The sequence below is a fragment of the Perissodus microlepis genome, chromosome 22, assembly GCF_051167445.1.
Source record: "Perissodus microlepis isolate ML-2025 ecotype Zambia chromosome 22, ASM5116744v1, whole genome shotgun sequence".
NCBI lineage: Eukaryota > Metazoa > Chordata > Actinopteri > Cichliformes > Cichlidae > Perissodus > Perissodus microlepis.
The window spans coordinates 10,412,689-10,434,664 of NC_140481.1; the positions used below are offsets into that span (position 1 = coordinate 10,412,689).

The 21,976-nt window shown below is 42.6% G+C and overlaps 1 protein-coding gene across 1 annotated transcript in view; it reads left to right on the forward strand.

The window, feature by feature from the left end:
• Positions 1–559: 559 nt before the first annotated feature.
• fam49al (family with sequence similarity 49 member A, like) overlaps positions 560–21,976 on the forward strand; it is a 39,541-nt gene continuing 18,124 nt past the window's right edge. Inside the window, exons 1-2 of the mRNA XM_084918440.1 lie at positions 560–868; positions 18,952–19,042. The gene's annotated coding sequence lies outside the window, so the exon portion shown is untranslated. The remainder of the gene's footprint in view (positions 869–18,951; positions 19,043–21,976) is intronic.

Below are 21,976 nucleotides of genomic sequence, written 5' to 3' on the forward strand. Positions count from 1 at the left end.
TAGGAGCTCATTCTGTTCACACTTATGTACACTTCGGCCTAGCTGTAAATAAATACACCCTCGTGCTCCCGCTACCCATAACCACAAATAATGCGAATTTCCTTCCCTTTCTGCAACGTGGCAGCGAGTGATGCTCAGCAGTCACCCACACAGTTTGCAAAAAATACCCCCGATGCACATCCCTGCTCATCGCGGTGCATTTTCTCACCGTGCGGACAGAATAAGTCACTCTGCCACTAGAACAATGTCAAACACAATGCAACTCTGCACTCTCTGTGTCTCACACACACTCACACAGCAGTGCCCCCTCCTCTTGTTGCCAGCAGGCTAGTGGGAGATGTTAGTCAAAGGGGGAGGGGGTGTTGTGAGGATATGCTGAGTGTGAGTGTGGTGGGGGTCTTTGTGAGCGACAGAGGTAGGAGGAGAAGGGCAGAGGGAGGGGGACATAGCGTTCTATTTCTCATAGACCAGCAGCTGCTGTCTATAGTGGAGAGAGAGAGAGAGAGAGAGGAAGAGGGAGGGCTGTGTGGCGTGAGGCAGTGCGTGTGCTCAGTGTTTAGGTGAATCCACAACCCTCTGGCTCACGAGGATAAAGGATCCACACACAGAAAACAAGAGAGAGAGAGAGAGGGAGAGAAAAGCAGTGCGGGGACTTTGTCTTCTTCTTCCTCTTCTGGCATCCTCTGCGCTCTTTCTCCTCGCTTCATTTTCCCGCAAGCCGACAGCGGCTGTTTTTGCTTCTTTTTTCCCTCCCTCCTCATCCTTCCCTTTTGTTCTCTGCATCCATCTCCGTTTCACCTCGGTCCAGCAGAGGAGGCAGGAAGAGCATAGTCAGAGGCATCATCCTCCCCTCCTGCACGCCGAGCCGGTAAGCTGAGCTCTTTTTTCCCCCCCCTCTCCCTTCGTTTCACCTCTCACCAACGTTCTGTCCACTCAGCACAGGAAGGGGATCGGATAGTCCCACCCTTCACCTTAAAGAGAGGCTGGAGAAGGAGGATGGAGGAGGCATGTGGGTCAGGTTTTGGAGTGAGGCTGGTGGGTGACTTGGGTGGTTAGTTTTAGCAGGGTAGATGGACCGGATGGGAAAGACTAGCCTGGGTCAGAACCCCCCTGTGGAGTAAGGCGGGAGGAAGGGAGCATGTGGGGCTGGTCAACTGGGACTTGTCCTCTTTCACTGCAGTGCTTAGCCAGAGCGCCACAGTCACTGCCACAGTCATATACACATCTCTACACACACACACACACCATCAGGGATCTGCTCTGCATGTTGGAAACCATCAGGAGAGCTCATGTGTGCAAATTTCCAGTGAAGGTTGGTGGCTCGGTCATAGGACATATGTGACCTAGAACCATTGCAGCACATGCATCGTATATTACACTGATACTGTGGGAACAATATGGATAAATTGCATGCCAGACATGGCCTCTCGCACATTGAGATCCATTCACCGCACACGCGTTATATCATCTAATTGTCGACGTGTACAAAAGGCGCCTGGCTTTATGCAGCGAGATGAGGTGTTTGAGGTTCAAGCTCAGGCCGGTCATTTCTGCAAACAGACCTGCTAAAAACAATAGCCTCAGAATTGCAACGCTGATCAGAAGGGGTGGGTGCATGCGACTGGAGTGGATAACAGGGAGGAGGGAAGGAAAGGATGGATGGAGGGGGAAAAAACTGAATGGAAAGATGAATGAATGAGGGCTAAGGATGTTTGGACTTTTCAAATGTAGGAAAACAACTGGTGGATGAGAAAGGTGTGCATTTGGAGCAGAAAGAGTGAAGCTACCATGTGACTCTGCAGGTCTTCTTTTTGTGTGTGTGTGTGTGTGTGTGTGTGTGTGTGTGTGTGTGTGGGAGGGGTGATGTGTGGATGGACAGATGCATTTGAAGCAAGGTAGAAAGAGAAAGCATGTGTGTAAGAGTGGACTGAGATGAAAGGTGTGTAATTCCAAGTATGAGGCTGAATCCATGCCTGCTGCAGTCGCTAGGAATGTGGTTATGATTATGATAATGAATGACTCACTGTAATTTAAGTTTGCATGCATAAATTGGTTTGCATACCAATGTATGTATACCAATCATACAAATGACACACATGAATGCGTATGTGTGCATGACCAGTGTTCTATAATATATCTATATGTAGGCCTTTATTATACTGTACAGGTGCATGCATACATATTTGAAAGTATGACATGTACAATATGTGATGTATTTATTAACAATTATTATATTTATCACTGTAGCACATGTAGTGACTGAGGTAAAACTGCATAAACAAATATATTTAACTAAAACATGTCTTTAACATTAGACAAAAACTGCTCAGTGCGAATCAGTTTATTTATATCTATATATAAAGCATACCAATGTGTTAATCAAATTGTGTGTGTGTGTGTGTGTGTGTGTGTGTGTGTGTGCATGCAGGATTTTTCAGTCTGAGGTGGAATGGTGGCTGCTATGGTATTTACTCCGCTGTTGCTAGGACACTCCCTTTGAACATTTTAACGGAGCCTTTTCATTGGCTCGCCGCGATGATGCAAGAATCCCTCACCCCAAATCTTTCCTGAGCGCCCATAGAAACATGCCCGTCTGCATTTCCCCCCTGCTCTCCTCTCGCTCCTTCTCTGTCACTCTTTTGTCTCCCCCCCCCCACTTTCCCCCATATCTCTCCCCCCTTCTCTCCCATATCTTTTTCTCTTTGTGTTCTTCTCTCTTCTTCATTATTGCTTCATTTATTAATTCCTTGCTCTCAGTAAGTCACTCCTCCCATCAGTCTTCATCAGCTCGCCACTTTCTGTCACTTCCTTCTCTCTCATCCAGTCAAAATGCTCGCTGCAAAATGGTGTTGACAGTGTGCGGTGGTGGCTTCCAGCGCTGCACGATCACTCTCTCCTGCTGTCTTGCGGAGGATTAGCACTCTGTGTGTGTGTGTGTGTGTGTGTGTGTGTCTCACACTGTCCTGTTTCGTCTGTCCATGCGAGGTGAGGCATCATCAGGCTGTTTTCCATGTGTCAGGATTATTAGCCTCGACAAGGCAGAAGACAGGAATAGGGGCTTGGGTGTTACGGTGGAGGAGGTTCTCGTAATAGACATCACCTTATCTATTTTTGTCCTTTCTCCTCCACAATATGTGCAGTTATTGGTGTTCACCTTATCACTGCAATAACCCCAGGTTCACAGCCATACATTATTTCCTGTCATGTATTTCCCTGTGGAGTCATGCAACCGTAACAGCTCCAGTCTGTTGGTTAGCACATGTTAAGGGAGTGGGGGTAGAAGATTAGGTTATTTAAGGTTAGGAGGAAGGAAAAAGGGGAAAGTACGAGTAATTGTAGTCTTGTTTTCCGATCTTCTCACTTTTGTAAAGTGTGAACAGAGTTTCTGCCTGAAAGACTGTTTCGTCAAAACATTTTAGCACAGAATAGTGGCTAGTTAGCTAGTAGTAGCCTAGCCTAAAACAAGTGAAAGTCAGGGAAGTTAGTGATTACATCTCAAACATGCACTCTCTTTTTTTGTAAGGTGTCTTCACACAAACATTTGTTTTATTTGTAGCTGTAAACTTTGATAACTCAATGCTAGCACTAGCTAGTTAGCTAGCAAGCTTCCCAGAGACCAAGAAGCTCTCATAATAAATCGTCTAAGGGAGCAGTATTAAAAAGGTTTTGTGCAGTGTTGATAGTTTTTTACTTCATAACAACTGTACTGGCTGAAACTGGAGGCTCACCACTCTGATTGACAGGTTTATGACATAGGCTACTATAGCATATAATTAAAATAGCTTAACTGGACCTTGCTGCTGTCTATGTGTGTTGGAGCCTTTTTAATGAAGTTATCCAACAAATGATAAGGCCTGCAATGAAGTACACATTCGTACCCAAATTTCGCACTAAAATCCCTAGTTTAGTCACCGTGTTTGTCCAAATATACTTCTGCTTCGGAAAAGCTAACATGGTGGCGGTCAAAATGCTAATGTTGGGGCTTAAAAATGCCATTGACATCTGGCTGTGTCTATCTTCTGGCTGACATCTTCTGTATGTTTGTGGCATTGTTGAAGTTTGTGCATATTAGTGTTGTCTTCAGTGTAGTATTAGTTGTGGCTGCAAAATGCAGCAGCTAGCGTTTCAGTGACAGTCAAACTCTAAAACTGTCACTTCCAATAAGTGGACCAGTTGACATATTCAGTTTGACTACAGGACTCTGTTGAACTTCATGCAGTATGAAAGGAAGTACATGATATACACATTGTACTACATGTAAGTTTATTAAGAGAGCTATCCAAATCAAGTCACTGTGAATTTTCTGCTCATCCTCTCATGATGCTTTGAAATGGTTCTTGTCGAAGCCCAAATTGAAGCCCAGAATTAAACACTTGCCCCACCAGTGCCTTTGGAAAGCACAACAGTGTTTTAAAAGTATATTTTGGCTTTTTGTTTTAAAGCATAGCCTTCTACGATGTCAAACAAACACGTGAAAGTACAACCATTCTCAGTCAATCCTTTTACTAAAGTACACCATCATCCATATGTTTGCCCATGTGGCCACACAAGCTTTCTCAAAATGTGTGACAGCCCACACTTTATCTCACCACTTCTAATCTATTTGACTTCCCCGCCCATCTGTCCAACAGCAACATCTGTCACTTCAACATCTGTCACTTGAGCTCTCACACTTGCGTTTGAGGTCTTCTTTTGTTATCATTTGAGTTCAGAGGTCAGATTGGTGTCATAGACAGAGCTGAAATAATTGAGGAATTTGAGATTTGAGCTGTCTCTAGCCGCTAATCTTGTAGTATTTAATCCAGTATTGTCAGGAATTATGGATTACTTCCTGCGAGCAGAGATGATCCTGTTAAATGGGCATTGGAGTGGAGGAACAGAGGGTGTGGGACGAGAGGGTGGGCGCAGGCGTAGGATGCTGGAGGGCAGTATGAAAGAAGAGCGTTTACTAAATCTAGCATTAGTCAGAAAACTCTTGTGAGATAAAAGACAAAATGTAAATAACACCATTATTAATTCAGTCTTAAAGTCTTAGGACTCTTAAGTAGCTTGACAAACTGGAACATATGCATAGTTTCCTTTCTTGCTGAGAGTAATTTGTAAAGATAGACAACACTTTTATGTTTGTAGAGTAAAGTCAGATTCAGGGTCTTGGTCTGGATTCACGCCTAAGACAGGGATTATGTGAATTTAAACAATGCAGAGGCTGCACTTTGACACCGTCCTACAAAAAGTCAGCATAGATTATGCTTAGGTTGAATTCATCCAAAAGTGAGCACGAACAGGAAAGAGAGCCACAGCAAACATCACCACAAAGAGAAACAAGTGAAAAAAACAAACCAACCCCAAAGCCCATCAAAGATTTAAAAAAGCACAGACGAGAAATACAAACAGTGGCTGCTGTGGGCAGTTATAAATGTTTTCAACACTCCACTGCAAAGAAGTTTTTTGTCTATCATGATTTCTAGCTTCTCTGTGGCTAAGCTAGTAGACCACCAACAGCACAAAAATCAACACAAGCAGCCGTTGGGCCTGCAAAGCTCCATGTAGCACCTACAGACTATCAAGACACAAGAGACATATAGCTTTGTATTAACAATGAAAACTAGTGGAAACACTAACATGTGTGCCCACATATAACAAAAACTCCTTACCACTCTCTCTTAAGGTTTCGAATGAATATGCCTACTAATTAGTTGATTTCATTCATATTGGTAGTTCTCAGTCATATTCTGCAAAGTCATTTCCAGAACAGGAAAAAAGTTTGGGTTTTGAAATCAAAGTCAACTCCAAAGCATCAGCAAACTATTGCTTATTTTTCCGATAACGTTCATATTCAATAAACTTAGTCTCGCGCCATATGTTGCTCATGGTCGTCCATGTAAACCAACAAGACTAAAAAAAACGTGTCCTCAAAGGACTTGCTAAAGATATCTAACAAGATAAGAAATTTTGTTAGTTAAACGAAACCAACGTGTTCAACTTGTTTTAGAGTAATTCAGGTGTCTTCAGGAATTTTCTCACGACATTTTGAAACGAACAGGAGGAATTATAAGAACTTTAAGGCCCATTAGAGGGTAAAAAATCTCGACTAACAAGTTATCAAAAGGGCTAATGTAACACGTCTTGAATTCATCCACTAAATCAGTAAAAAACTAGATTCAGGAGCCAGTGAGATTTAATTCTTTGTGACTAGGGAGCCGGGATCTGATAAGTCATCAATCTTTCTTTATTCTCAATGCTGGATTGCACTTCTGAAAACTGCTGCGAAGTCTTATTAAACTCTGTTATCATCCTTGTTATGGGTGTTCTGCTGAAACTCTTTGAAATCTGTGCTGTTAAATCCGGGAAGACACAGAGACGAGCCACAGTGAATCCTCTCCAGCTTCTAACTTCGACATGACTTGGCTTGTCAAACTCGTTTTCTTCTGTGGTAGTGAAAGATGATGTAATCAGATTACTTTAGTTACGCTCACCTTGGGTTTACAATAACACCGTGGTCTGTTGTCTGTTGATGAGAACAATGAGCCTCCACTAACACCAACGAAAAGTCTAATTGCTCACCCTCTGGTCATATTTAAGGTCAATAAATGAAAGGTGAAATCAATTTATGCTGGTGGGAGGCTAAAGAGAGCAGAGCGAGGGGAGAGGAAGCAATACTGTGTTGCAATTAGTGTGTAAAAAGTGAAAGACAAGTTATCTACTGTGCAATGGCTCTAACTTCCTTTATAAGGTCTGCTATAAGGCTATATCCTAATGTTTGGTTAGAGGCTAAAGGTAAATATACTTACTGTGGAGTGGAACACTTTCCCTGTGAGAGAAGAATGACTCAGTGATTGTGTATTTACTTTAGCAGCCATTATGCGCAGTGTAATCGAGCATGTCTTTGATCATTGCTTAAACCTCATCCCTTCGTTTACTCTTTCTTAATTGTTAGCATGTAGCCTACAGCTAGAAAGCAAATGGTGCTACTTCCAAAACCAAAAGACCTTTTCAGTACCAAACGACATTGTTCTGTAAGGGTACACGTTATGGTAAAAAGCATTTACTTACAGTTTGGGAATCCTTAGTGAAACTACATTGGAATTTAGGCTAACTTTAGGAGCTCTTTCCTGGGAAGGTTTACACTTCAGCAATGAGACAAGACACCATTACATTGCCACATCCGGCAATTACTTTTGTCAAAGACTTACACTTTATAGCATAAACATGAAAATAATATAATTTTAAAAAATACAACAACATTAAAACTTGCCCAATATTGCACCAGTTTACCTTGTACTGCCAAAACAACTTTGGGGATGTACTAGGATGTAGGCAGCTGGACCTGAAGGTGGTACTGGAATTTGGAGGTCCGGTGAGTGTCCTGGATTCTCTATTGTGTTCCTCAGGCCATAGGACAGTGTTTGCATTGTGGTGTAGAGCATTCGAAAGGCTGTGCCATGACAGGGTCAATGGGTGGAGTTTGACCTAGTCCCAACAAAGCTTTTAATCCAGCTGCACTCAAGGTTCAAACCCCCATGGGAGAGTTTGGACTTTATTCGTTTTTTCCAGAAAAAAGAAAGCATTTCCAAACCACGACTAACATTCTGAAAACTTTAACCCAACACATGACCTATCCCTAAACCGAGTACTACTGTTTCATAAAACCAGTAAAAACTGAAGATGAAGAAGAAAAAACATCCAGCTAAGTCTGGAAATTCACTTACAAGGCAAGATAAAATTTGGATTAGCAGGCGGCATGAGCTAAGCTGGCTGTGACTACTTTTGGTTATGTACAGCATATTTCTGTTTCTTTTAATGCAGTCTTCACCCAGTTGATGATACTGTGTAGCCTCTGTTATCACTGTAAAGCTGGACAGGTGGGCAACAGTAACTATGGCAGATCTTAGTAAATGTCACTGCTGCTTGTGTGTGTGTGTGTGTGTGTGTGTGTGTGTGTGTGTGTGTGTGTGCATGCCCTTCCATGGGCAAACTAAGATGCTGGCAGCCATACTTTTATACTGTGTTTGATCAGGCTTGCCAGATTGTACACAGAAACACCCCCGCCCCTCCGCCAATATGCACATAGACACTGAGATATCCTCACTAATTAGTTTAGCAAGGATTTGTACGACTGTATATATCACTCTTTTTTTTAATACATCAAACAGCACTGAAAGAAGCTTTTAAGTCCAAAATAAATCACCGGACAGAAATAAACCAGGAAAACAGCCAAGAGCTCAAACTTTCACACCAGGGATCCACCGACATGTCCCAAATGTGCTCTCTTTTTTGTCTGTTCTTATCCTCTTCCATCAGTTTCTCTTTTTTTCCATTCTTTGTGTCAGCTTGAGCCCATACCTTAGACTGCAGCCAGTCTCCTACATTTGAGAGCCTCTGTGGGACGGGGAACGGTGAAACACCGCATCCTCTGCCATGTGAGACACACTGCAGCACGGTGTGCACAGCAGAGGTGTCAAGGTCTGCTGGCAGACTTTGATGCTAAATATAGATTGGCTCTGTGTACATAAAGGTCAAATTGGGGTTAGAGGTCACCTTGTTCATTTATTCTCTGTGGTCATGTTCCAATGGAGTGAGACACATAATATCTCCCAATTCCAAGCATCACTATTACTGTCAGTTTACCATCAGCACGAGCTCTGGCCTCTTCTCACTCTCCTTCTTGGTCTCTGCATTATGCAGTCTGACATCAAGGTGCATTCATGTTAGCTGTTTTTTTTTTAGCAATAAGTGATGCTTTTGCTACACTAATGTCATTTTCAGTTAACAGAAAATTTATATTAATAGAGAATTTATATCCAGATTTAAAGCCTGCTTAGGGGCTCTGTGTCATTTAGGTTGGAGTTTAAGGAGCTTTTATTTGTAAAGTTTCACTTTCAGGTACGTGCACTGCTCCTTCCACCCGTTTCATGTTGCCTTCATTTGCCATTTGTAGCAGTTTTTCTTTCACTATTTTTATGCACTTGCACGGGAGGATGACGTTTCCATTTTTAGGCACCTCTAATGGGCTCAGTCGCTTTTGCAAACGCAGCACAACTGCCAGTAGACACCAGATCTGCTGGAATCTGCTTTGCTGTTTTGTGCTAAGGAAAAATTGGGCAAGATGTGCATCCGTGGAAATCACTTACCCGGAACTCAAGATCAAAGATGACGCTGAACTCTTCTCTAATTTCCTCTACTTAAGCAAACAGCAAAAATTGTGCAATCAGAAGCATTTTATCAGGCATGCAGACTTCATGAAATTTACTGTACTGTCAATTTCTCAGTATTTATTTGTTAATAGGGCATCCTGCTGTCCATGCCATAGCTTCTGTTTGATGAAGGTGAATAAGACAATAGATACTGCTTATATACTGGAGCTGGATCACAACTAGAGAGTTTGGAGTTTGAGGCTCAAGATAAGGAAGAGTTTTGGTGCTCGAGTGCTACTTGAAAACAATTATTGTTAAAGAACAGAACAATGGCTAGTGGGTGCAGGCAAAGAGGGAAGTAGACTAAAATATACAGCCAGACGTGGAATGAGTGGAATGAAAGAGTGAAGGAGAGTTGAAGGGGAGGGGAGTATCACAAGACAGCGAGACTCCAGGGACTTGACTTCAAACTGCCTTTACGTACCGTTTTATAGTAGTCCTCGTCCTTGTGACATTCACTCTCTGTGTTTTACACACACTGTGTCTCTCGCTGCCTCTCTCACTTAAATCCCCTGACTTGACTACAACGATAAAGAAATTATACAAAAACAAAATAAATATTTAAAAAGAGATTAAGTTATTTAAGGTATTAAGTGGAGAAGATAGTGACAGAATTTTTTTGTGTTAAAAAAGGAAGCTCTGTTAAAAGCTTTGACCAAATCACATTTACGCCCATAAGCAAAGACAGTTTTTGTTTGGCAGGATTTTTGTCTATAGCCAGTCTTGAGCATCAGTATTATGGGATATTTTATTTTAATATTAAACACAAAATCTCTGTGTGTTTGTTTCTTTGTCTACAAACTCCTGCTTGACCACCAGGAGTCCAGTAAACAAACTTTGCACACAGATACAGCTTAGGCCCCTGAAGGTTCTCATCTACATCACGCATTAGGATGTCATTATGCTGCCTAGCAACCACCTAGTAACAGGCTAAAATAACCCATTTTTAGCATATAAAGAACATCTACTGCTTGTAGTTTTTCATTTTTGTCAGTGAGGCTTAGTATTGTCAGTTTGCCAACTGCACAAACAGGCCTAACAATGGTTGGGTACATTTTTAGAGTCATATTAGAATATTGTATTGATGACTTACAAAAACAGGTTGAAGCATGTGATGATCTCCTTTTTAACTACATTTTAAAACCATGCTCATCTTCTACCCATGCTTCCTTACTGGTCAAAACAATTTTCAAATAGAGTCATATTTTAGCACCTGTGAAGCTGAAATATTTAATCTAGTTATAACAATGCAATTACGATAAAGCACGCCTCATTTGGTCCAGATAGGGTGGACAGAGGTCAGCTGAACAGGTAAAACAAAGCATTCGACTGGTTCTTATAACCAAAATTTTAGGTCCATAAGATACATTATTACTCAGTGTAATTAAAGTCCATCCTGACTGATGTAGATGATGATGATTCAGCCAAATGCACCCTCACTGCATGTGGAGGCATCTGCTCTAATGCTCACGCTGTTCACGTCTATCCTTGCAGTTATCGTCACATGTAAAAACACAAACATACACACTCTCCTCTGACCTATATAAAACACAGTGCAAGCAGTCCATCAAGAACAAAGAGCGCCAGCATGCACGCACGCATATTCTGTCTGTCTTTGTTTACAGGTAGTGGGTGGTGGGGAGTTCTAGAAAAGGGGGTTCAATGGGGGAGGGGGACCACAATAACTAACTACCACACACACACACACACACGCACACACACACACACGAGCCCCCCTGCGAGTGCATGTAGAACCCTAAAAGCCTATCCTGTTCTCTTTGATGGCAGCTAATTGGCATCCCGCAACACAAATACAGATAACAAGAGCTTGCAGATACATTCCTTTATGTCCTCTGACAGCCGAAGCACAGAGACAAAACCGCTATTAAAACTGATATATAAAGCTGTAATTTTTCCAGATCTGCTTTGCTAAGTTTGAAAATGCCCCGGAGCCAAGCCACGGTATTCAAATATTAATGACCACATTAAATATAAGGCATATATTAATCTGTGCTGAGAAAGAAAAGAGAAAGAAACTACAGAGGAGAACTCAATTATAATTCCCAAGAATTTCCCATGTTCAACGCTTCAGCAAAACGAGCTGCCGCAGCAAAGGCAAATAGACATCAGGTGTTTTTTTTATCCACCTCTGAACAAATAAGCTATGAAGTTCCCCAGTCGCTGCCCCACTTCTTTATTTCACTTGAGAAAAGATCACACTGAAGGATGTTCCACTGTAGAAACGGATTCAAGTGCAACTTAAACGAGCCGCACATCTGCCTGCCTGCCATTTTTTTCTGCCTCTCATTATATCCTCTTTTCTTTGTCAGCAGCGCAGACTCACAATGCTCATTTGCAATCGGCCTTTCACGAGGCACCGTGCTCTCCTCCGGACTGGTGTGTGTGAAAGAGAGCGAGAGAAGGGGGAGGAGTAGCGGTGGAGAATCGTAACCTCCTCCTTTGATTTCCATCCCTCCTTTGCACTCCATCTTTTGCTCTCACACTCAGCCTCTCTCTTCTTTTCATTCTCCATCCCACCTCACTTCAAGGAGGGACAGCGGTATCTATTATTGTATATGAATGTGGATGGGGAGGGCCTGAGGCAAATTGGCTGTAACATTCCTTCAGTGGTCAATCTTTGGTGATGGTCTGGCCTTGTCTGACGCTGCCACCTCCCATTCTGCTCCTGGAAAAGCCTCTTTGTCTCCTCTTGTGTCCTCAAACACTGCTTGGGCTCTCAGCAGGGTTCAGCGGCCATAGCCAGAGCTGTACCTGTTTCTCTCCAAACCTTAACTTTGAAGCGTTAATAGATCTTTAAAGCTTCATCTAAACATGCTGCCTGACTGTTAAACACACACCTCACTTGTGCACTTGAATGCAAAGTGTTTCCTTACTGAGGCGTGTAAGTTATTTTGAAAGAATTCAAACACACAGCATCAACTATTCGGCCATTTTTGCCCTTCCTTCCTGCTTCTAGGTGCATGGCGGGTTTCTGTGGGCTGTATGAGAAGTTGACATGCCACGCAGTGGTCAAAGTTCAACCAATCTGACAGTGTGAGGAGCTCCCAGAGCACTTCAACATACAAGAGCTCCATGAGGATGATGCAAGCCCAGCATCACTCTGGTCGTCTCAGTAAAATAGCCAGCGGTATTTTTTTGACAGGCTTTTTGGATTCTTGGAGAAAACAGGCGTTTTACTGAGAAAGATAATCTCCATGAAGTGACGCCACTTTTGATCTTCAAAGCTTGAATGCAATCAGCACTGAGACTAACGAACTACTTGAGCGTCATCGCCGCTAAGCTGCTGTGCTCACTGTCACGGCGTTTAATATCGCTTGCGGTCATGTTTAGCCACTTGTTAGCAAACTCCTTTCTGGGACACGTAACACCTTTGAAATTTACAGGTCAATTATTTACCTACATATTTAATGTTGTAGCGCAAAGCTTAAAAAAGTCACAGGTTTGAGTTCTTCTCTTTCTAGATGAAGAGAACTGGAAGTACAAAATGCCAAATTTCTTGGTTTTAGGATTTTGAGCCACATGCTCCGTTACTTTTTGCGCGAGATTGAAATTAGCAACCATGATCATTGTAGAGACTACTTACAATTAATGTTAGTATAAAAAAACAGCTGTATCCTGTGATACCACACTTATCTGCATCTGGCAAGAAAGGACAAACGAGAAAGTGAACAAGTCAAAATTGCAGGTGGTGAGAAGTGAATGATTGGCTGCATAAAAAAGAAGGTTGCAGAAAAAGTGGAAGAGATAAAGGATGAGAAAAGTCACGGGTGGGACCTGCTGAGAGCGCAGAATCAAAATGGACTGATGTGTCTCTGCAATGACTTCTGATCTGTGTCTTCTCCTGCCCCACCTATAATCCTCTAGTCTGAGTCTCTAAATACATATCAGCTGTCAGGTTGCTGAAAAAAGCAGCTAGAGTGCATTTAAACACTGTCCCCTCCAGCTGGCTCGTCTAACAGTGTCTGCCATCTGGAGACTGCAGAGTAGTCTGATATTTGATTAACATGACACTGATTCACGATGAGGCTCATGAAGGGCAAAAAGACGAGTATTCATCGATTTGTTTTGACTGTTTCCAAATGAGGACGGAATGATTAGCACTTCATAGAAATTTGTTCCCAAATTGTGTTAAACAGAAACAATTTTTAAAATAGCTTTTCCTAACCTCATTTTTTGGGGGATGCTTACATTATTTTACTTTGAACACGGAAACGAAATTATTTCACAAAACCCAAAATCTACCAGGGTCAAAATTATTAGCTTTTTGCTAATATACAGTTGTGTATCCTTTTTTGCTGGATAACATCCTGCAGTTGTTTGTTGTAGTTTTTATTTGTAGTCTCACAAATGTTTCCTGAGCAATCCCAGCCCAGTCTTCTTTGGTGAATCTCTCAGGCTCCTCCAGATGTGCTGGTCTTCTGGCGTGACCTTGGTCTTCAGTTCACCCCACAGATTTTTAATGATTCAAGTCAGGGACTTGAATCATTAAAAATCTGGGGATAATTGGATAATCCAAATTGCCACTAGGTGTGAATGTGCGAGTGAATGTGAGTGTGAATGGTTGTCTGTCCTTGTGTGTTAGCCCTGCGACAGACTGGCGACCTGTCCAGGGTGTACCCCGCCTCTCGCCCTATGACAGCTGGGATTGGCTCCAGCGCCCCCCGCGACCCTAAAAAGGATAAGCGGTAGCGAATGGATGAAAGTCAGGGACTTTGTGCAGGCCAGTCCAGAACATTTACTTTAATCTTCTGCAGGTAGCTCTTCACCAATAGCATGTTTTGGGTCATTATCGTGCTGGAAGGCAAAGTGACAACCCAGAACCAGTTTTGCTGCTGACTGCTTGAGGATTTCTTTTAAAATCTTCACGTCCTTTTTTCTTTATGATTCCTTCCACTTTGTCGAGATTTCCAGTTACAGAAATCCTAAAGTGTCCCCACAGCATGATACTCCCACCACCATGTTTCATTGTAGGGATGCTGCTCTTTAGCTTGTACACCTCTCCCTTCTTTCTCTAAACTTAAGCAGCACCTCAGTGGCAAAAAAAAAAAAAAAGCTTTATGAGCATCAACAGTTCTCAATTTGAAACTAATTTATGTTGTTTTTGCCGTGATGCTTTCTCAAGCTTCAGCCCAAACCCTTGCTGAAGTTTTTATACTGTGTGTAAATAGTAGATAACGCTCAGTTTGACCTTGATTTCACGAGCTTTGAGCATTACAAAGTTAAAGCACATCATTGCACAGTGCTGGTTCATGCTATTGCTCAATAAAAAGGTCTGTTTTTTCAGGTGGCTAATTATAATGACCCTGGTAGTTTTTGTTTCTGTGTCCAAATATAAACAAGTTATGCTTTCTAAAGAAAACTAGTACGATTAGAAAACAAATGCGGCCAATAATTTTGTCCTCTGTATATATATTAACACTGTAATAACACAGATCAGATTTGTGTAAGTAAATTCATCCATAAAGTTAATCATATGAATTATTTGCTCAAATCTTGAAACAGTTTTACAAAATTTTGGGCATGACATGCTAGATAGCATCCTCATCTTACTGAGTCCCTGAGACCATTTTTCCTTCATTTTTACTCATCTGTATAAAAAAATAAACTAAATGTATTTACTTAAATGTTAATCAAGCACATTAGTCATGAGGACCATTTTTACGCCTCCTGTAACACTGCAGTATTACTCACTTCGTGGTGATTGGATTTTGAAATGAAAAGCTGTGCACTATAAAGGTGGATGCATCTTAAACCCTCAAGCTGTAAATATAAACATGTATGCTGGAAGTAGAGATGAAAACTGAAGTTTGTGCATGGTGAGAAAGCAAACAAGTGGCATGTAGCTTTAATGGAAAAGTGGACCATTTGATTAGCAATTAGCAGATTTAAAAAAATAGTTCTCCATCAAAGTGTGTAGTCGAGGCCCTGAAGCAGGGGTAAAATTAGATATCTATTCTCGTCTGGTAAAGGCTCAAATACTTACAGCTGCAACAAAAAGGGCTCGTGTGAGAGCTCCAAAGTTAGGAGCAAGAATAAAGTTCACAATATGTCTGCAAACTTAAACTGCGCTTGTTAAGTGGATAAATGTGTAAAGGCTACTCACTGAGTTTTCTGTCTGCACCGAGCTGCAAACTCACCAGACGTGACTTTGCATATTAAATTCTTCTACAGTAAAGACGACAGTTTAACACAGATGAACACTAAACACTGCCACAACACATTTAATCTGTGGTTTTTACATATAGCGCCTGCTGCTACCTAGCTAGCTAGCACTGCTGGTGACCACCGGTATGTTGATTAGCAACCACCTTACAGCTGCAAATGCAAGAAGTGACAAATCAATCTTTTATGTGGATTGGGCTTTAGTCTCTTGGTTTTAGTCTCCTTTGAAAGGCTTGACCTTTGCCCTTTCACTGACAGAATAAACATTAGACTCCTGAATCAGTCCATGACTCCCCGATAAGGCAGAAGACGCGATTCCACGATTGCACAGCACTTTAACACTGCTACAGGAAAGTAAATGCTTTGGTGTCCCCTCGTGCTCCAGATATTGAGCGAAGTCCATCTATCCATCCCACCTCATTGATAACACCAAACTGTGTGTTGCCATGAGAATAAGAGGCTGTGTTTCCCTGGCAACTATTCTGCAAATATCCTGCCTTCCTCCTGTCTGCACTCTCCCCTGATTCAATTCAATTCAATTCAATTTTATTTATATAGCTCCAAATCACAATGACAGTCAACTCAAGGCACTTTATATTGTACAGTAGATCGTACAATAATAGATACAGAGGAAAACCCAACAATCATATAACCCCCTATGAGCAAGCACTTTGGTGACAGTGGGAAGGAAAAATTCCCTTTGAACAGGAAGAAACCTCCAGCAGAACCAGGCTCAGGAAGGGGCGGCCATCTGCTGCGACCGGTTGGTGTGAGAGAAGAAAGACAGAATAAGACATGCTGTGGAAGAGAGACAGAGATTAACAGGTATGATTCAGTGCAGAGAGGTCTATTAACACATAGTGAGTGAGAAAGGTGACTGGAAAGGAAAAACTCAATGCATCATGGGAATCTCCCGGCAGCCTACGTCTATTGCAGCATAACTAAGGGAGGATTCAGGGTCACCTGGTCCAGCCCTAACTATATGCTTTAGCAAAAAGGAAAGTTTTAGCCTAATCTTAAAAGTAGAGGTAGTGTCTGTCTCCCGAATCCAAACTGGAAGATGGTTCCACAGAAGAGGGGCCTGAAAACTGAAGGCTCTCCCTCCCGTTCTACTTTTAAATACTCTAGGAACAACAAGTAGGCCCGCAGTGCGAGAGCGAAGTGCTCTAATTGGGTAATATGGTACTACAAGGTCATTAAGATAAGATGGGGTCTGATTATTTAAGCCCTTGTATGTGAGGAGCAGGATTTTGAATTCAATTCTGGATTTAACAGGAAGCCAATGAAGGGAAGCCAAAACAGGAGAAATATATGCTCTCTCTTTCTAGTCCCTGTCAGGACTCTTGCTGCAGCATTTTGGATTAATGGAAGGCCTGTCAGGGAGGTTTTAGGACATCCTGATAATAATGAATTACAGTAGTCCAGCCTGGAAGTAATAAATGCATGAACTAGTTTTTCAGTGTCACTCTGAGACAGGATATTTCTAACTTTAGAGATGTTGCGTAAATGGAAGAAAGCAGTCTTACATATTTGTTTAATATGTGTGTTGAAGGACATGTCTTGGTCAAAAATGACTCCAAGGTTCCTCACAGTGTTACTGGAGGCCAAGGTAATGCCATCCAGAGTAAGAATCTGGTTAGATACCATATTTCAAAGATTTTCAGGGCCGAGTACAATAACCTCAGTTTTATCTGAATTAAGAAGCAGAAAGTTAGCGGCCATCCAGGTCTTTATGTCTTTAAGACATTCATGCAGTTTAACTAATTGGTGTGTGTTATCTGACTTCATGGATAGATAGAGCTGGGTGTCATCTGCATAGCAGTGAAAATGTATACTATGTCTTCTAATGATGCTGCCTAAGGGAAGCATGTATAATGTAAACAGAATTGGTCCTAACACTGAACCCTGTGGAACTCCATAATTGACCTTAGTGTGTGAAGAGGACTCTCCATTTACATGAACAAATTGGAGTCTGTTAGATAGATATGATACAAACCACTGCAGCACAGTACCTGTAACACCTACAGCATGTTCTAATCGTGCTAATAGAATATCATAGTCAACAGTATAGAACGCTGCACTGAGTTCTAGCAGGACAAGCACAGAGACGAGTCCACTATCAGAGGCCATAAGAAGATCATTTGTAACCTTCACTAAAGCTGTTTCTGTGCTGTGATGAGCTCTGAAACCTGACTGAAACTCTTCAAATAAGCTATTCCTCTGCAGATGATCTGTTAGCTGTTTGACAACTACTCTTTCAAGGATTTTTGATATGAAAGGAAGGTTGGAGATTGGCCTATAATTAGCTAAGACTGCTGGGTCTAGAGATGGCTTTTTAAGTGAAGGTTTAACTACTGCCAGCTTGAAGGCCTGTGGTACAAATCTCTGATGAGATTCGATGATGCAATGGCAGCAGCAGCAGTGTTAATAGTTACACCAGTCAGCGGGTAAGAGTGCTGGAGGTGTGCGAGACGCTCAGTCAGTAAGATGAGCTTAACAAGCTTAAATGAAGACATAAAAATGGAAAGAAGAAAGCAAGAAGCACCATTCACGGGCTCCCAGACTGAACCGATTGTTAAACGTCTGTATTTTAAATGGTATTACTCCATCAAAACCACCCTGGGACATAGAAAACGTCTATAATCCACAGCTGTGTGTGGATTACAGCTGCTTTTAGTGTATGGTCTAAATATGTGAATCAAATATATATAATGCAGTGCAGTTGCTTATGGTAAAAAGAATTGTTACGCGACTCTGCAGATGCTCATTAATGCAGCTGGAGTAGATTGTCTACCAGTCAGAAGGCTGGTGGTTTGACGCCTCCATGTCTGAATATCCTGAACCCCAAGTTACCCCTGATGCATCTATTGGAGTGTGAATGTTAGATTAGGTGCTTAGAAAAAAAAGCACCTGTATGAATATGTGTTTGGGTAAAAATCTAGTAAAAAGTGCTGTGAGTGCTCAGTTAATGTAGAAAAGAAATATACAAGGCCAGCTATTTAGTCTGCCTTAGCCTGCCAACAGCGGTACGCTCTGCAAGCCATTTTGCAACCCACCCCTAACCGAGCTCCATGTTAATGCTTTATCTGACTCACTCAGGCAGTTTAAATAAATACAGATTAAATTACAATCTTCTTTGACTGTCGTGGTCTTGACTGACCTGTTTTCAGTTTCTGGTCAAACCAAGGTAGCCTTCATCAGTTAAAAACAACTAGATACAAAGTTACTGGCTATCTAAAGAAACAAGCATGGTTAAGATAAAGAACAGAGCTAAAGGAGAGTGAGTGTGTGGCGAAAAATCTGTTATTTGTAGGTTTAAACAAAGGCTTGAACATTTTTTGGATGACGTCACATGTTCAGTCTGGCCAATTATAATCATATCACAGTCATATTTGTTCCTAATTTGTTGCCGTTACCAACTCTTAACATCTTGATATCCAAATAAACAACACACTACATTCCTGTTTTTCCCCACATTGTCTCCACATGTAGTTGAAATTTACGCCGACTCCCCTCCCTCTGCTTTTTTTTCTTCTTGTTACCCTCCTTAATCTGTTTCTCTGTTTTTTGTCAGGTTGTGGGTGCTGATGCTGTAACCACTGTTTGGAGCTGAGAAGCCCTGGTTGATGCAGTGAAGTGTTCCAGTGGGATAAACACAAGCAAAGGTAGGAATGCAAGCAGATAACTCGGAGAAAGAAAAACAGAAGCATACAAAACACCATTTGGGGGAAGAGGAGAGGCAGATTTTCTGAACAAAGATTGGTGAAGATGAGAGCTGAACGAGTGCAGTCGCTGCATCCGTTGCATACAGTACAGCTGCTAAAGGGTTTGATTCACAGGCCACTGAATACTCAGTTAGTGACAGAAAGATTGTGGTTAGAGACAGAGAGGAAGAAAGACAGAATAGAAAGGGAATGCGGATGGTATTATTGGTGAGTTAATAGAGGTTAGGCTTGGCAGTGCCATTCCTGTGCTCACTAAATCCACACTGATGAAGCTCCTGGGCTGTAACAGGAGGAATCTTTCAGTGAGAGCTGAAAGGAGGCTGGGAGGCTTAGCGCTGACGCTTGGCTTCCAGTCTGGACCAGATTTGCTTTTCAGGCCCATGTGGGAGCCGGGCTGTGTCTTTATTAAGGCTCGAGGAGCCCCTCGCTTTGGTGTCTCTTGCCGGACTACAGATGAGAGCTGTGTGTGCTGTGCGGTTGCATAAGAGAGGCACTTTCATCCACTCAAACGCCGGCAGACTGCAAACACTGTGCGTGTGAGAGGAGCTGCAACCGGTGGCCACCAAAGACACACTTCCTAATTCCACAGAGTGCTGCATCTCAGCGCCCAGAGAGTCCATCTGTGATGCATCCAGTGGCTTCGTGGAAAGTTTTAATAGCAAACGTGTGTTTGCGCTACCCTATCGCCATTTCCATTCTGCCACTTGGATTTGTTTGCGCCCGAGGGCCACCAGTGAGGCCGAATGGCACCTTGACAGAGATGTGCTGCGACAAGACAAGGCCAAAGAAGCCGGGAGAGTGCTGCTGAGTGGTGAAATAGGGAAGTGAAGCAGAAAGGAGAGCTGAAGGGGATATTTTTGAGGAACCCATTCTGACGTCAGAAACAAAAAAAGAGAGAAGAGACTTTTCTCTATTTGAGTAGAAATGATATAAACGCACACACAAAAAAAGAGAGAGAGAGACATCTTATGTTCTGTAGACTCACAAGCTTACAACAGCAAAAACTAAACAAAAAAAAGCCCATAGAGCAAATAGAAAAGGAAAAAAAAAACCACAGGCCTTTAAATAGACGTCTAAAAAAAAGAGAAGTGTGAAGTGGACAGACTGAAGGAGAAAGAGCGAGAGCAGAAGTTTACATCAGTCTCTAAGAAAAGCCGAGAGTGGGAACCGGTGGAAACCATCGTGGGACTCCCGTTGTCACTCTGGGATTTACTGACAGGAGGCGAGGACGTGCGAGAAGAAGCTGAGGACCAAAGACAAACGAAAAGGCCACACACTCATAGGAAAGCAGGGTAAGAGGAGAGAGGCTGGCTTTAAAGCTTAATGAATCGCGTTTACCATCCGTGCCACAAAATAAAGACCAATCTCATGAGTAGTAACAAGTGAAGCATCGGATCGCTGTTGTGAGCGACTGACTCGGTGTGCGAGTGAGCTGGATGCTGTTTTTTTTTTCCTTTTTTCTCCTTCATCTTCAGCTGAGAAGATATTACCAGGCCAACAGTATCCTGGCAACCATCAGCCCAGCTCTGCTCTCGGCACGGACCACATGCTGCTCCAGACTCAGTGTGTGTTAATGTGTGCGTGTGTGGCTGTTGTGAGGCTGACACGCACCAACACTTCAGAGAAATCTTTCTTTGCTTTATGCGAGGTTGTGACGTGGATCTCAGCTTGACTTCGCCTTTGTAGTCACCTTGTCAGGCCGAAGATGAGGATCGGTTATTCATATATTCACGGTGTCGGCTCGGTTTGCATCTCTCGGAGCAGGTGGTGGAAAAGTCAGGTCGGAGACGAGGTGCGTTTTGGGCCGACGCTCACAGGTTACAGCTGTGACTCAGCACACAGCTGCGTTTAAGCGATTTACCTGCAGATGGAGCAGACACAGAGTACAGCAGGTAGCTGCAGTCCTCGTGTGAAACTGTCTCAGCGACCGGACAGTGTAACCCCATCCCTTCCTCTGTGCTGCAGTGCAACACCCGTTCTTGCTGAGTAACAGGGAAAAGACAGTTGATACATTTAATTTATTTTCTGCAAGATGGCATCTAGAGAACATGCAAATGCCGGCTGTAGCTTATTCTTGAAGCCGGAAACTGATAGACCTCAGCTGTGAGCTAACACAGCACATGCACAAACACAAAGGGCACGGCAGAGGAAGTGAAACTTGGCAGCCGCTTACCTTCTGCTACCAAAGCGAGCAAGAAGCAGGAAGACGATTAAAGGCGACCTGTTATGCTCATTTCCAGCTCCGTACTTTTACTGTAAGAGCAGATGCATGAGTTAAAAATAATCGTTATTTATCTTATATTGGTTATGAGGACAGATGTCTTGTGATTGGATGCCCCTCCCAGTTAAGGTTTGAACTGGGAGGGGCATCCAATGCTGACATACTCTCACTCTCAAAGTACTCTCTCGTGCGTTTGGCTAAGTCATGTTTCTTATCAACATTTATGATTTTTAAACTACTCAAAAAATTAAAGGAACACTTTCATTGAAGTGTTGGAATTAAACTTGTGGGATATTGATCTGCTCGGTTTAGTAGCAGAGGGGTTTTAATCAGTTTCAGCTGCTTTGGTGTTGATGAATTTAACAACAGGTGCACTCGAGGGGCAATCATGAGACAACCCCCAAAACCATTCCTGTTTTGGGGGTTGTTCGTAGCTACTTGTAACATGAGGCATGGTTGGCATCAACATAACTCCAACTCCTCCAGGATGGCAACCATGCCACATGGTTTGTGGTTCCTCCCAGCACAGTCTCAATCAGACCTGATCTGACCAAACAATCATGAGGGTGGCTCCTGAAGCCAGGTTTGCATTTGCCATAGAATACCAGAATTAGCAGGTCCATCACTGGCGCTCTGTGATTTTCACAGATGAG